The following is a 16,543-nucleotide window of genomic DNA, read 5'->3' as shown; positions in this document are numbered from 1 at the left end:
GATTCATTCAGTGCCGTCAGAAGGATTTTGACGAATCTTGATGCTTTCTTAGCATGACCTGATGGTATTTCTCCACTTGTTCTCAAAACCTGTGCTCCTGAACTTATTCTTGTTCTTTGCTGCCTTTTTTCACTTTCTTATTCCAAAGGTGTTTTTCCTTCTGCTTGGAAATTTGCTTATATCCAGCCAGTTCCTAAAAAGGGTGACAAAACCCTCCCATCCAGTTATCGTCCCCTTGCAATTACTTCTACTCTTTCTAAAGTAATGGAGAAATAAATTAACCGCTAACTCTTAAACTACCTAGAAACCTTCTGTCTGATCAACGATCGCCAGTATGGATTCCGTCAGTGTCGATCCACTGGTGATATTCTGGCTTATGTTACCCATTTATGGATTAATTCAATGGAAAAGTTCGGTGAAACACAAGTAGTTGCTCTTGACATCTCAAAGGCTTTTGATCGTGTTTGCCATAAAGGTCTTCTAAACAAGCTTCCATCTTATGGTTTGCCAACTGGTTTTTGTAATTGATTATCCAGTTTTCTCTCTGATCGCTCACTAAGGTTGATGGTAGATGGCTCTCTGTCTTCTGACTTCTCCACTAATGCTGGTGTCCCCCAAGGTTCAGTTCTTTCCCCCCACTCTTTTCCTTTTGTATATTAATGACCTTCTCCCATTGACTGGAAATCCTATCCATAGTTTTGCCAATGGTAGCACATTCCATTCCACTTTCCATTTTGAGAAATCCCACCCTACCATGGAATATTGTTCCCACATCTGGGGCGGTGCCCCCAAAACCTCTCACAGGCTTCTAGATTCCATTGAGAAGAGGGCAGTTAGGTTAGGTTAATTAATGACTCTTCTCTTACAGTCTCTCCACTTGCTGTCTCATAGATGTACTGTTTCTGTTGCATATGCCTTTTCTATAGATACTTCCATGGGCACTGTTCTTCTGAATTGGCTTCTATAATTCCCGCTCTCTCCTTCAAAACATTCTGAACACGTGCTACCACCAGCCAACATCCATTTATTGTCCAACTTCAAACCCACAGAACGAACTTTTTATCTTCATCGTTTATTCATTCAACTGCCGTTTTCTGGAACAGCCTTTCTTCATACACATTTCCTGAAAATTACAGTCTACAAAAGTTAAAGTGTAATGTCAGCATTATCTTCTTTCGTCTTCTCAACCTCCAACCCAAGCATGGTACTATGCACTATAGGTTCTAATACCTCTCGTGTTTGGGGGTTTCATAAAAAAAAAAAAAAAAAAAAAAAAGATTGGTGGTGAGTTTTGTCTACATATTAGAAATATTTGCTTTTTGATATAAATTAAGAATAAATTTCAGAACTCCTTCTAATGTTGTATAAGGGATGGGGGGGGAGGAGTACCATTCAGTAATGAGAATGTAACATTTTGCAGCATCCAACATGTATCATGATGTTATGTAGTATAAGTTCTGAATAATGGGCCTTAGCAATCTAAAAAAAATGGTAGTGGGACCTGACTGATACTGGGCATTGTAAGCCTCATCTTTGTTTCTGCTTTATAATGGTGGTATCATGATTCGGCTTTTAAAGTAATCTGTAACGGTTACTCAGCTTCTTCCTGCTAGTCTCATAAGATATTGCTAGTGGTACTCTACTTTGCACATATCTGATAATGCATTAGTTTAGGGATTATATGTATGGAGTTCCAATTTTCAAATTTGCTGCTTTCAGTATTTTGTGTTTACAGCAATTTATCTGCATCATATTCATTTTCACAATTGTGTAATTAATGGTATGGTGTTCTTGTCCAATACATAGTTCTGTTTCTGTGGTGAAGTGACACCTGTTCTTCTTGTAAACAAGTTTCATGAAACAGTTTTGTCTTGAAGGCACTTCTGCTCTTGTAAAATTTGCATAAATGCATTGTGTCATGCAGTTCCATACACACTTAAGATATCATGTTTTGAATGCTCCATTGCCTATATATATATGTTACAGAGTATACTATTTATCTATATAGTTCAAGCCTGGTTTCCCCCTCCCGTATACCATAGTAGCATGAACTGAATTGTGAAATTTAATAATTTCTTTACCACCCTGGCTACATCCTCCGAGCTGTGTGTAGTGGTTCCTTGAAGACTAAACTTCCACGTACAGACACCAGACAAAAAAAATATATATAATAAAAAATAATTTTTCAATTAATGTGTAACCCCTCCTTTAGTGTGACTCACTTCTTGAATTCTCATTGGTAAGGATTCAGCTTGGACCCCTTAAATAGGTCATATCAATATTAGGCCATTCTGAAAACAAATGAACCTGTAATTCATTCAGGTTTCAATAGGATTTAAATTTGATGACTTGTTTGACCAATTTAAATGCTTTACCTTGTGCCATTTTAAAAAGAGTTGAGGCCATGTGAACCGGACAGTTGTCAAAGATTATTTGTATAGCCAACCTGCTTCATTTGGTTGGTATTTCAAGTTAAGGACCCAGTTCATAATAGTTAAAACGTATCCAAAGTGGATACTTGTGGAATTTGCAGAATCTCAAGGACTGTCAGTAATGAACACTTTTTTCAAGAAAAGGGTGAACAGAAAGTGTACATGGACGAGTCCAAATGGATTAACAACTAATGAAATCGACTTCATCCTCACTAACAGAAGATATATTGTGAATGATGTTACCGTCCTGAATAAGGTAAATGTTGGAAGTGATCACAGAATGGTAAGATGTACACTTGATATAGATGTAAGAAAGGAAAGGAAAGGAAAAACTGACTCGAGTAAATAATACAAAGGTCTTTGAGATAACAGAGGAGGAGAAAATGCAGTATGTACTGCAACTTAAGAACAAGTTCTGCAGACTGCTCAGGACCAAGATATCGACGAGGAATATTACAACTTTCTGAAAGTGATAAAGCCCAAGAAACCTATAGGGAAAAAGAAATCCAAAGAAGAAAAAATTAGTCAAGAAACACTTATGATGAACCAAAAGCAAAAAATGAAGAGCAAGATAAACACTGACAAGGAAAAAATTGAGTATACTGAGTTATGCAAAGCCATTAGAAAGAGACTCAGAGAGGACATAAGAATATTTAACACAAGAAAACTAGAACAAGCATTAAGGGAAAACAAAGGACTTAAATCAGCAGCCATGAGCAATAATACAGAAAGAAAAATGATAGTGATATTGAAGAAAAGCGATGGTGTACTTATAAATAGCAGAGAAAGTATAATTCAAATATCATAAGACTACTATACAGAATTATACAAGGAGTGAGGGAATGATGTCAGCAGTGGGGAAGATGGATTGCAAAGTAGCAACACATACGACATACCCGATATTCTTCCTGATGAGGTAGAACATGCATTGAAGAAAATGAAGAATCAGAAAGCCCTGGGGGAAGATGAAGTTACTGTAGAGGTGTTAAAATTGGGAGGAAGAGACATAACACAAAAACTGGCAAGGCTCTTCACAAATTGCATCTAAGCAGTGGAATAATGCAATCATAGTTTTGCTGCATAAGAAAGGAGATAAATCAGAAATTGGAAATTATAGACCAATTTGCTTGTTATCCCACATCTACAAGTTGTTTACAAGGGTCATTACTAATAGATAGAAAGAATACTTGATCAGAATCAACCGAAAGAGCAAGCTGGCTTTAGGACAGGATTCTCAACTATGGATCACCTTCACGTAATATCATAGCTAATGGAGAAAGCAAATGAATATAAAACACCATTATGCCTAGCATTTGTGGATTATGAAAAGGCATTTGACTCCATACAGCATAAGGCAATGTTTCGGGCACTGGAAAGACAAGGAATAGATACCCCATATATTATGATTTTGAAGAAAATATATGAGAACGCTACTTCCTTTATTAGATTAGACAAAGACAGTAGCACATTTAAAATCGAGAAAGGAGTTCGACAAGGAGACACAATATCTCCGAAGCTGTTTACTGCTGCCCTTGAGGAAGCTTTCAGAAGATTAGACTGTCGCAGAAAGGAGTCAATGTGAACGGAGAGTACCTAAACCATGTACGATTTGCAGATGACATTGTGGTCATAAGCCATGATCCCAAAGAATTAGAGGAAAATCTTAATCAGTTATGCACAGTTAGTAAGGATTTTGGACTAAAGATGAATATGGCTAAAACAAAAGTAATGATGAACAAGTATGCCACAGAAAGGGAAATAATGATTGAAGGAGCAGTAATTGAAAAGGTAGAGTCATATACTTATCTGGGACAAGTTATTAGCTGTAATAATGATAAATGGCTGGAAGTCAAGCGAAGAATAAATTTTGGATGGATAGCATTCAGGAAATATAGTCACATACTGAAGAGCAATATCCCAGTTTGTCTGAAACGTAAAATAATGAACCAATGTATAGTCCCCACCATGACTTGTGGAAGTGAAACTTGGGCACTCACCAAAAGAATGGAAGAGAAGCTGAGAACTACACAACGAAGAATGGAACGAATTATATTGGGAATCAGACTGTTAGATAAGAAGAGAAACACATGGATTAGGCAGCAAACTCAAGTAAAGGACATTCTTATCAAAACTAAAGAACTAAAATGGTCTTGGGCAGGTCACATAGCTCGAAGACATGATGACAGATGGACTAAGAAAATAACAGAATGGTACCCAAGAGGAGCTAGAAGAAAACCTGGAAGATAGAGGCGGAGATGGATAGATGAAATTCATGAGTTTTTGGGTATTAAATGGATGGTCAGTGCTCAAAACAGAAGGAACTGGAAAGTTGCTGGAGAGGCCTTCGTCCTACAGTGGATTGAAAATGGCTGATGATGATGATCCAAAGCATCAAAAACACAGCCTGGACGAAATACCTCATTGGCATGATTAGCGTATTGGCAAATTTTGGATTTTTCAGAACACATCACACCTTTTTACAATCAGCAGTCCGTTTCTCAGTCTCTTTTAGCTCATATTAGCTGTTTTTTGTTTTTTTTTAATGTGCAACTATTAATATTAATTTTAATAGTTGCTCCAGAAAAATTAGTCTTTTTCTGGAGGCACTACTCCAGAAAACCATGTTATGCAATTCTCTTCGCAGTGTTCTGTCAGAAACGGCTGATGAGATGCTTCATTAACTGATTGCAGGAAGCCTTGTTTGAAATAATTTTTTAATTAATTAATTAGACGTGATATTCGTCACCTATCTTGATCACTTTGAGTAAGTCTGTGTGTAAATTTATAATAATGATTGTGTGACATTAATATTTATTACTTATAGCGGTCCCAGCCAACTAATGGCAACCCCGCTGTCAGTTACACATAATTTAGCAGTACTCTTATACCAAGTACAGGGAGGGGAAAAAACCTGCCATGACCAAAAAAAGATTGATATGAACAAATTACATAAAAAATAAATATAATTAAATTTCAGAAAAAGTCCCAACTTCATTGGAAGATCTGCATCTGTTCACAGTCTGTTGGAAAGCCAGCAGCGCTAGGAGCTGCCGAGAGCAGAAATTCCAGCACAAGGAGCTGGAGTCGCAGTGGATATAGCAGACTCAAGTCTTCACGATTTCACAGAATTCTAGGTAATGCAGATCAGTCTTCCGCCTAAGAAATATTGCAGTTGGAAAGCTAAGAAGTTCTCCTGTTTATCAACTAGAACTGTCTCGCAGCCTTCTGCCATAAGACCGAGATTACTAACTCGAGACATTGCATAATTGTAGCTTTTTGTATATTCTTTCGGATCGAGCCCACATTTACTCTGATACCCATAGTACTTGTGGTCACTCGCGCCTAATATTGTAAATTGCACATCTCTGTGGCACATAGTCGTCCAACAGCGATCCTGTTTATTCTCTTTAAAAGTATCACTGTTGGACGACTGTGTGCCACGGGGATGTGCAATTGTATATGATAATAACAATTTGATGCCACTGCTTCACTGAGCTTGCGTTTCAAGCATTGGCAGTGGTGGCACCATCACGGTATGCTTTATAACAGCGTTTCCCGAACTGTGGACAGCTGACCCCTTAGGGTTCGTAGAGATACTGTAGTGGTTCCTTATATCACTAAAGTTTGAGAACCACTGCTCTACATAGTCCCACAAACATGTTACATGGCTAAGCGGAAAACTGTCGGCGACATCTGTAAGTGGACTTGAGCGAGCTGTGCTGAAAGAATTGTATGCGTTCCGCTGTTTCATCGGTGGCGTGTGGGAAACTGCGACCCTTCCACTTGCGGATACAGCCTTTGCTTTCAAACAGTTGACACTAATTGTAAATTAATTTACGTTTTGTTGGCCCTTTTTATAGCGCGTGCGATTGTCACGTTGTAAACAAGTCACTGAATTTGTCTTTGCAAACCAGATGACACGAATTGTTTTTTTGTTTTTTGCTCCTGTGAAAAAGCCATTTCAAAGACATATTCACCGTGCCAGACGTGACTGTGATTACATTTCCGGTGACGACTGGGAGAGAAAAGAAAAACATTTTATTCTATCATTTTTTATTGGCGGTGTTGAGCTCCCGTTTGGGTGCCCCTACCTTAGATAGATACATACATACAATTTGGCATTCGAGAATTTTACATGTGATTTGATTTGGTCTGCTTCATTGATTAATTTTATAATAGACCTACTTTTTGCCATTAAACTTTACGGAATAATCCGTCTTGATATGACGTAAAAGTGCTTTTGTGAAAAAGTTTTTTTTTTTTTTTTCTCTATTCTATAAGAAAATAAGATAAATCATTTCTCGAGTTTGGCACCCAGCTGACTCCAGTATACTTAAATTTCATGACATCTGAAAGTATTTATTTCTTTAATCACCCCTTGTGTGTTTGTGCGCGCTGATGCAAATTTGATATTACTCTTGAGAAAACAGTAGTCGCAAATTTTGTTGCTTTGTCTACTACTTCTCACGAAGGGTTTCAGTGAAGCCACCATTACACTTTACGGAAGGAGCTGATTGTACTAATCATGGTGAATGAGGGCCAAAACGTGTTACTTTTCTGGATGTTGTTTATTTTCTTTAAATAAGATTTTGCAAGGAATGATGCTACAGTATCGTTCTTTCTATTGCACTTGACCTCTGGGAGGGGGGGGGGTTACAGAATGAAATTTGATATTTGGTAAAATCATTAGGTACTACTTCGCGTCTTGAAATAAGTGCCTGAGCAGATTATCATTAATTGTATGAGTGATTATTTTGATTATTAAATCTGGGAAATAACATCGTTCAAATGAAACTAATTTAAATGACATCCTGTACCCATTGAACATAGTCGGTTTTGTAAAGACTTCTTTAAAAGCAATGTGGTAATTGCCAGAGTATGAATGTATACGTGAACATTATCGTTATCATTTGCTTCACTTCTGGAAGACGTGTGGCAACTGGAATATATGACCTTAATGAATCCCAAAGATAAAAATCTATGGCTGTACAATCAGGTGGCAACGGAATGGATATCCCTTGCTGTTTTACCCGTCAGACATTCACCTAGGAAACAACTCATTTTATTAGGGAAGTGAGGCGGTACCCATCTTACAGGAAAGTTGCTGACCTATAAATTTTTTTCCTACTGCTATGGGAAAAACCACTGCACTAATTTTATAAGCGTAGCTGTTTCCTGTGATAGTTGTCTTCACAAAGAAGCCGAACACTATTTTCTGAGTGACACGTGAAATCGGGAGTAATTGCTCCAAATGAATTATGTACGAATTTGAGGTGGGTTCATCTCAAATTCGTACGGTTTTGTTGGTTCACTTTTCTGATAAATGGAATGTGACCTCGTCGCTAAACAGCAAAGCGTTGGGGTTCCATTCCACGTTTCTCTGCTTGTTTGCAGTTGATAGCTTGCAGCAACTTCAACCGGCGTAGTTTCATTTTCAGACACATTTTCTCCAATGTTGGTTGCGACACAAAGTTTCTCATCGACATTTGCGGTTGATTCCTGCGGGCTACGGGTGAACAAATTCCTAACGTGCTAAACATAGGCACTGGATGCCTGTATAAAAGGACAAGCCATGGACCACACAGCATGTCCTTTCTAGCTTTGGTATCCTGTAGATTGTTTATATCTGCATAAATTGACTTATAATTTCTCTATACTCTGATGCAAACTTTGGTATTCATACATCGGTTTTGCACGAAGTACTTCCTTTCATTTTGAATAGTCGCATTTGTGTGCATGTCACTTTTGTAGAATAAATTGTACCTTCTCATTTTAATAGAAATGACCATTTAAGTTGTTTATATAATTATAAACAACCTATATAATTCATTCCAAGTACTCTTGTATTCAGAGGGATATCGTGAAGGAAATCCTCCATGGTGACTTCCCCTGATAAGAATTAATTTTGGAAAAATAAATTAATAATTAAATATCCTCTTGAAGTATATACCCAATTGTATTCTCGAAAAATCTGTTATTGCTTACTCCTTACGTATTCGAAGTCTGGTTTGATTTAGTTTCGTTTGAGCATTGCTTTTGATGTATGGTCATGAGTAGAGAGAGAAGAGATTTGTGGAAAATGCATATGCAGTACATTTTAAAAGTACACACACACATATATATATATATATATATATATATATATATATATATATATATTATTATTATTATTATTATTTTTTTTTTTTTTTTTTTGAAGCATAACCTAGCATTTTTTTTTTTTTTTTTTAACTTTGTTCTCCAAGGGTACAAATTATTCTCCACAATTTAAACTGCAGCCATTATCAACCCACTGCAGGATGGAAGCTTCCTCAACAATTCATATTGAGGGAAATGGACCATAATCTGCCACGCTGGTCCAGTGCGGGTTGGCAGATCGACCGTATTTAGCAGTCGGGTGCTTGAACCCCGGTCTACTCGAGGAGCGTGTGCTACTGCACGCGCGCCCCTGACCACTCGGCTTTTTCTGGCTTGAGGCCAAACCGGATAAACTACTGAAGGTCTGGGCCCTAAGACCAGTTCCTTACCACTAATTAAACATTTTCCGAAAGTAAATTTAATTTTTGTTATCAACGTTAATATTTACATTGTCATTTTAGTTATTTATTATTTTATTTTTTACATATTATTAAATACAACAATTTATTATTACATGACGCGAATAACGTTCTTATTATAATGGTTAGAGTAATATTATTAAATACTGAGGAAGAAAACATAAAGCATTGCAGAAAAATTGGAACAGATATTAACTCGGGGATGCATGACACTTATAGCCTCATAAAAACTACGCAGTGAAGGATTAATTATATTAGGAATCAGACTGTTGGATAAGAAGAGAAACACATGGATTAGGCAGCAAACACAAGTAAAAGGACATTGTTGTCAAAACTAAAGAACTGAGATGGACTTGTCCAGGACACATAGCTCGAAGACATGATGACAGATGGACTAAAAAAATAACAGAATGGTACCCAAGAGTAGCTAGCTAAAAGAAAACCTGGAAGACAACAACAGAGACGGACAGATGAAATTCAAAAGTTCGTGGAATGAAACTCAAAAGTTCCATTGCACAAAACCGAAGGGAATGGAAAGTTGTTGGAGAGTCCTTCATCCTGCAATGGATTGAAAATGGCTGTTGATGACATGGCCTCATAGTGTGTGAAGGAATGGGGGAGTGGGTTTGAACACCCATGCACTAAGAGGGACAGGTCGCAATTCTGATGCCTATATGCTGATACCAATTCCGAGAAAATTGCTATGTTGATTTCGTTTTTGAAGAAAACAAAACCGAAATAGTCGCTTGTCTGAAGCGTTAAATTGTTTGGTGAAATGTTTTTATCATTTTTGATTCTTGAATGGTGGAAAGGGAAAAAAGTAATCTGCTCTTTTTACGGCAGTGGGAGAAATAAACTGTGTTGGAAACAGATGGAAAGGAATATTTTGTTCAAAAGAAGTGGCTGTGTTAAAAGGTATCGTGTCAATTGCAGTCAACAATTAATCCTAGCCCCTTGGGTTAAATCACCACCCATAAATAAATTTTCTGTTTATACTCCGGGACGGCTACGTTGGATCAGAGGAGGTTACAAGATAATGAGAATAAAACAACATCGTGTTGATGAGCTAGAACCACCGTCAACTTAACGCACGTACTATTATCCTGGCCTTTGACCACGCGGCTATAGCACCTGATGTACAGTATATCATTGTCGTTATTTTATTTGATTTTTTTTACCCGTGATGGAAATTATTTAAACCACTATGAGAATGCGATTTCGAGCGAATAGCAAAATCGAAATCTGCAAACTGTAAAATGTTTTCTTTCTCTGTAGAAATAACGAGTGTTGAGGACATTAGAACACGTCTGCAAACCGGATCGGATCGTCTTCCTACAATAGAAAATATTTATGTAATAAAACTATAAACAGAAGAAACTGAGGCCCGTTTGAAGTTGGAGATATATTTTATGGATATAAAAATAATTTTAAAAATAGTTTTGCATAATTTGTATTTGAAAGTTCCTTTACACAAATTTCTGAGACAAATTTCATTCGAACACTGGGTTGTACAGCTGAAGAAACAAATGCGATATTACTGCTGATAAACAGGAGGAGAATAAAAACAAATGAAAAACTCTAGAAGCTGATACAAACTCACCACGAGTTGGAACTACGAGTCTCCATGGGTTCCAAAAAAGCGGAGATTCTGGCTTTTTTTTTTTTTTTTTTTTTTTTTCTCTGCCTCATTCAGGTATTTAAAGCTACAACTTTCATTTCTGTGCTCGTGGTGTAATATCCAGAAGGTATGACTGGTAAATGAGTGCGGAGAAAATGAAGATGACTGCATGAATGCTGTTCTTGAAAATTTTAGGATAATAGATGACGGTTTGTTCTTCATTCAGGGAGATACACCTCTGCATCCCACATTACAAGAATTCCATGACTACTTCTTTAATCAGTGACCAAGCCACACAGTGATTTCTGTGTTGCTTGCCACTGATTAAAGAAGTTCTGTGTAAAACTGCCACTCTAGACTCCACGGAAATAATAATGCGGTGGAGGGGTGGGTAATTCAGTCTTGATAACCAGAGCTCATTCGAACGTTTTTGAATGAGTGGCCCTTTAAAAATGAAGCAGAGTATAGTGATTTTTTTTTTTTTAGGTATAGATCTTGAGGGGAAAAGAAAGAAGAGAATGCATAAATTGACTCCATAATTATGGATTAAAATAATTTTGGTACTGTAGAAAATCTGATATTATTGAACAGTGGTTACAGTTTCATTAATTCAGAAAGTAGATAATCCAAAAATTATAAGTAGGTTATTTTTGCATATCTTTCTTTTTTGTTTGTTTAAATTTTTCTGTCTGTGACATGATAGAGCAATCTGTAATTGTGAAACTTGTCACGTGATAAAGATTTGTTTGTTTAAAAAAAAAATTGAAATGACAGCGAGTACTACTATACAGAACTTTTAAACACGCCAGAGTATCGGCTTTGTATTACTATTCCTCAGTCAATCCTAAGCCCCAAAAAAGTGTAACGGACGGTTGTTTATATATTTTCATGCCCTAAACAATGCGCTGTGCTACCTAAGGTGCATATTTCCAGTATCGAAACTGCTTCTTTAATTAAATGTAAAATTTATTTTAAAATAAAACCAAACTGTTCTTTTACTAGCTGCCAAGTTTTGCAAGATGTCAAGCAAGTTTTTGACATGACCAACCCCTTGAATCATCACTCCTCACAATACATGATGGGGGGGGGGGTTAATTCTCCGTTCTTTGCTAACCCAAATTAAGCTTAATTCTTTTGTTTCCTCAAGATCTGTATAGAGCTATGATTTGTATGGGGAAATGCCGCGATAAACAGTTAATTCCCGACTAATCCACCCTATACAAAAATTGAGTAAGTTTGGTTTACAACTTAACAGTGCACTCTGTTTGCCGAGATAGCTGACAATTTTGTATGGTCATGAGTGCATGATTTGCAGTCGCATGTGGCAGATTTGTAGAGTTGATTGTGGGAAAGTTTTGTGCTTAAGAAGCAAATAAAGTATTTGCTTCTGATGTGCAAATTGAAATGATGTGCAAACGCTTGAAAGAATGACACATACTCAAGTGGTTCGATTTTTATAAGATTCAATTAAACTTTTATGATTTAAAGGTGCTCGCGATGGTAAACAATGCTGCTCCATACATGGCGAGGCAGTAAAATCACTGGAAGCTTATATTCGAAACTTGAATTTTCGAATTATATTCGAAGCTTATATGTCAATAAAGTATCTGAAGGGCAAATCTTCCTTTTGGCATATCCACATTGTTAGCATCATAACTACGAGCACCCTTTGATCACATTTGTCACTCCAAGAGATCTTTAATATGCATTAGTTGTTTGAGTTGCCTCCCATAAAATTGCAGGGCTCTTAGTGGCAAGGGGGTGGGGCTGTAGCAAAGTGAAATTTAGCATTAGTAGGGCATATGATGCAAGAAAGCAAGCTTATATAGTATCAGCCAAAAAAAAAAAAAAAACCCCTTCCCATTTCACACATCCATTCACTCCAGATGCTTGTCCAGTTCTACCTTGAACTTATTTAAGTTGTTAACCTCCACTACGACAGATGGAAGTTTGTTCCAACTATCAACTACCCGCTGGCTAAAGGCAAATTTCCACACGTCTATTCTACAATTGTCCTTCCTCCTTCCTCACTTTGAATTTGTGTCCCCTCAGGTGCATAATCTGAGCAAGAAAAAGATTCCCATTAGCATTGAGCTTACTGAATCCATTCAAGGCCTTATACATCTCAATCACCTTGCAGGTGGCTCGTCTCCAGAAGCTGCAATTTGCAGAAAAATGATTTTCTTGGTAACACCAACCTTTGTTCTACTCGCCAATCTTGTTGCCCTTCTCTGTACTCGTTCCAGCAGCTTTACATCTTTCCTAAAATGAGGCCTCCAGACCTGTATACAGTACTCAAGGTGTGGCCTGACAATTGCCTTATACGGGGGAACAATCACCCCTTATCCTTTCTAGCAAAATTCCTGTACATCATTGACAAGACACCATGAGCTGCTCTTGCAGCCTTTTTGCGCTGCTAAGAAAACTTCATATCTGACTGCACAATTACCCCCAGGCCCTTTTCATTCTCCACTACCCTGAGTGTAGTACCATTCAGTTGATATGTTACTCTGGGGTTACTTCAGTTGCCACCTCTCACTCAATCTGCTCAACATTTCCAGATCCTGTTGCAGTAGCATACTATCATTACTGTCATTAACAACCTTGCCAACCTTCGTATCGTCTGCAAACTTAGACATTAACCCTGATATACCTTCATCAATATCATTGATAAATACCAAAAACAACAATGGGCCGAACCCTGAGGGGAGGGACTGTTCTAATAACATTAGTCCATGAAGAGCAGTGTTCATTGATAACAACTCTGTCTTCTCCCACTCAACCATCCTTTTATCCATTGTAGCAACTTGCCCTTAATGCCATACTGCTCCAGTGTGTACAGTAGTCTTCCATGTGCCACAGTATCAAAAGCTTTCCTAAAATCCAAGTATATAACATCAGAATTATTCTTTGCATCCAGTTCCTTTGTGACTCATTATAGCCTTAGTTGCTGATGCGCCAATAAAATCCTTTGTGACCACATCATAGCCAATCAGATTTGTCAGACAAGACTTCCCCTTGACAAATCTGTGCTGTGTCTGAACTATAACTGCAGCCTTGTCTAGATGATCTTGCATCTCTTCCTTAACCTGTGACTCCGTTATTTTCACTGGTACAGAAGTCCAGTTCATGGGGACCTTCCCTGAGTCCAAGGAAGCTTTCATAATTATGGCTAGGGGTTTGCTTAATTCCTTTGCTGCCTCTTTTAATATAACTGGATAGGTCCCATCCACCCCAGGTGTCTTATGTTTAACTTCAACAATTTTTCCTCTACTTCCTCTCAGTTATTACAAAATCATTTAGCTCCCTGTTAGACTTTGATAAACATCTTGCCCTCCCCTCCTTGTATACTCATTTAGTTTGGCAGCTATCTGAGAATGATCATAATGAACTTTGCAATTTTTTCCTGGGAAGAATCTCAAACAACCAATACGTGTTATGAAGCGTTACCAATGAATATTAACACATGTTTGTGAAATTGGGGGGGGGGGAAAGGCTTGTGATGCTAACATGTGGGCGCATACATAATATATTAATGAATAAAGCATATTTTGGCATTTTTTTAGATCATATGCATAAATCACCATTTTTTATTGCATACAGATCCTTTCTCTATGAATTTATTTCTTTATAAGTTTGCTTGTGAAATATGTAGAAGTAAGGTATGCTGTTTATCTAGTGTGAACATACATTGATGAGCCAAAACATTATGACCAGCGAGTCGTTACGCAAATCGAAGCAACTGCAGGTGAAGTACCGCGTGGGTCAGGACACAATATAAAACACACCTGATACTGAGCTCCTTTAATCAATGTTACTCTTGTTCTTCAGATGGGAAAGGCAGCGGACTTAAGAAGCAGGTTTGACAAAGGCCAAATTGTAATCATCAGACGATTGACTCAGAGCATATCCAAAACAGCAAGGCTGGTGGAGTGCTTACAGTCAGCCATTGTTAGTACCTTCCGAAAGTGGTCAGAGGAGGAAAACCCATGAACTGCCGGCGAGGTGTTAGGTGACCACGGCTCATCAATGCTCGAGGTGAGCAAAGGCTCTCCTGGATGGTACGTGGCAACAGGAGGGCGACTGTGGCGTGACTCATCAGTAATTGGAATGCTGGTGATGGGAGTAATGTGTCACAATACACAGTACATCGAACCCTGCTGAAAACGGGGCTGCGTAGCCGCAGGCTGCTCCGAGTGCCTGTGCTAACCAAGGTTCACCAGTGACAGTGCCTATAATGGGCACATGAGCATCAAAACTGGACCTTGAGTGATTGGAAGAAGGTCGTCTAGTCTGATGAATGACGTTTCCTGTTGCACCATGTGGATGGCCGGGTACATGTGTGTCGTTTACCTGGGGAAGTGATGGTGCCTGGATGCACCATGGGACGAAAACAAGCCGGTGGTGACGGTGCCATGCTTTGGGCGATGTTCTGTTGGGATACCCTGGGTCCAGTGATCCATATGCTGGACACTCTGATGTCTAACATCTACCTAAACATCGTTGCTGACCAGGCACACACTTTCATGGCAACTGTCTTCCCCTCTGGTGGTGCCATCTTTCAGCAGGATAATGCGCCATGCCACACTACCTGGATTGTTCGAGACTGGTTCCCAGAACATGAGGAAGACTTCCAGGTATTTTTATGGCCTCCAAATTCCCCAGACATCAATCCCATGGAGCTTCTGTGGTTTGTGTTGGAACAGCAACTCCAATCTGCGGCATCTCAACCATGGACCTTACAGGAATTAAAGGATCTGCTGGTTACATGTTGGTACCAGATACCACAAGACAATTTAGAAATCTTGTAGCATCTGCCTTGCCGGGTATGAGCTGCTTTGGCTGCACATAGAGGATCATAATCATATTAGGTAGGTGGTCATAATGTTTTGGCTCGTCGGTGTAAGTGTACAGAGAAAGAGTTATAGTTGGCAGTTTCCAGTTAAAATACAGCAAATAACTGCAGAAAATAATACATTGGTATAAAAAAATTCAGAAGAAATTTGCCAGAAAAGAAAAATGGTATTAGGAATGGCCACATGGTGCAAGGAAGCCTATGGCTTATGCTGCACCAGCCAAAAATATAAATAATAATAAATAAATAAATAATGATAAAATAAAATAACAAAAAAATAAATAAACTATAATAAGAAGAATAAATACAAATTAATAAGAAAATTTAAAAATGATAAAAATTAATAAGAGAAAAGGAAATGGACAACCTATGCATTTCCCTCTTCCCTTAGGTAATTATCCAGCTGACCTTTGAATTTCCCCAGACTATCAGCCTCTACCACCCATGTAGGTAACTTATTCCAGTAATTTATAACTCGCTGGCTAAAATAAAACTTCCTGCAATCCACTCTAAACAACTCCCCCCCCCCCGTAACTTGACATTATGGCTCCTGGTTCTAGTATCATTCATTTTGCTTATGCCTCTCAGGCCTTAAAAACACCTCAATCAAGTCTCCTCTAAGGTGCCTAGTTTCCAAGCTCTGCAACCCATATATTCGAAGTCTTTCTTCATATGGACGTCCTTTTGCCGATCTCACCAGGCGAATTACCCGTCTTTGGACCCTTTCAAGAAGAACAATATCTTTCTTTAGGTGCAGTCTCCACACTTGAATACAGTATTCCAAGTGTGGTCTAACAATAGCCTTTTATTATAGGATTATGACGTCCTTATCTCTACTAGCGATTGTTCGATAAATCATCGATACAACACCATGGTTCCTCCTAGCAACCAGTCTTCAATTCTCGGAGAACTTCATATCTGACTGTATCTTAATACTCAAGTCCCTTACCTCCACTACCAGCTTTAGTCCATCTCTGCCAAGTGTATAAGTTATTTTGGGGGTTACTGTTCCCCAGGTGCAATACCTTACACTTTGCTGGATTAAAGCATAAAAAAAAAAAAAAAGCATAGCTGCCATTCT

At 38.2% G+C, this 16,543-nt stretch overlaps 1 protein-coding gene across 1 annotated transcript in view; it reads left to right on the top strand.

The window, feature by feature from the left end:
- The window catches only part of spen (spen family transcriptional repressor split ends), a 575,365-nt gene that overhangs the window by 43,032 nt on the left and 515,790 nt on the right, over positions 1-16,543 (top strand). The window lies entirely within an intron of this gene.

The sequence above is a fragment of the Mastigoproctus giganteus genome, chromosome 10 (assembly GCF_048544385.1).
Source record: "Mastigoproctus giganteus isolate SK-2022 chromosome 10, ASM4854438v1, whole genome shotgun sequence".
NCBI classification, from domain to species: Eukaryota; Metazoa; Arthropoda; class Arachnida; order Uropygi; family Thelyphonidae; genus Mastigoproctus; species Mastigoproctus giganteus.
The sequence above is the reverse complement of the archived record's forward strand: the minus strand, read 5'-3'. Positions and strand labels throughout refer to the sequence as shown.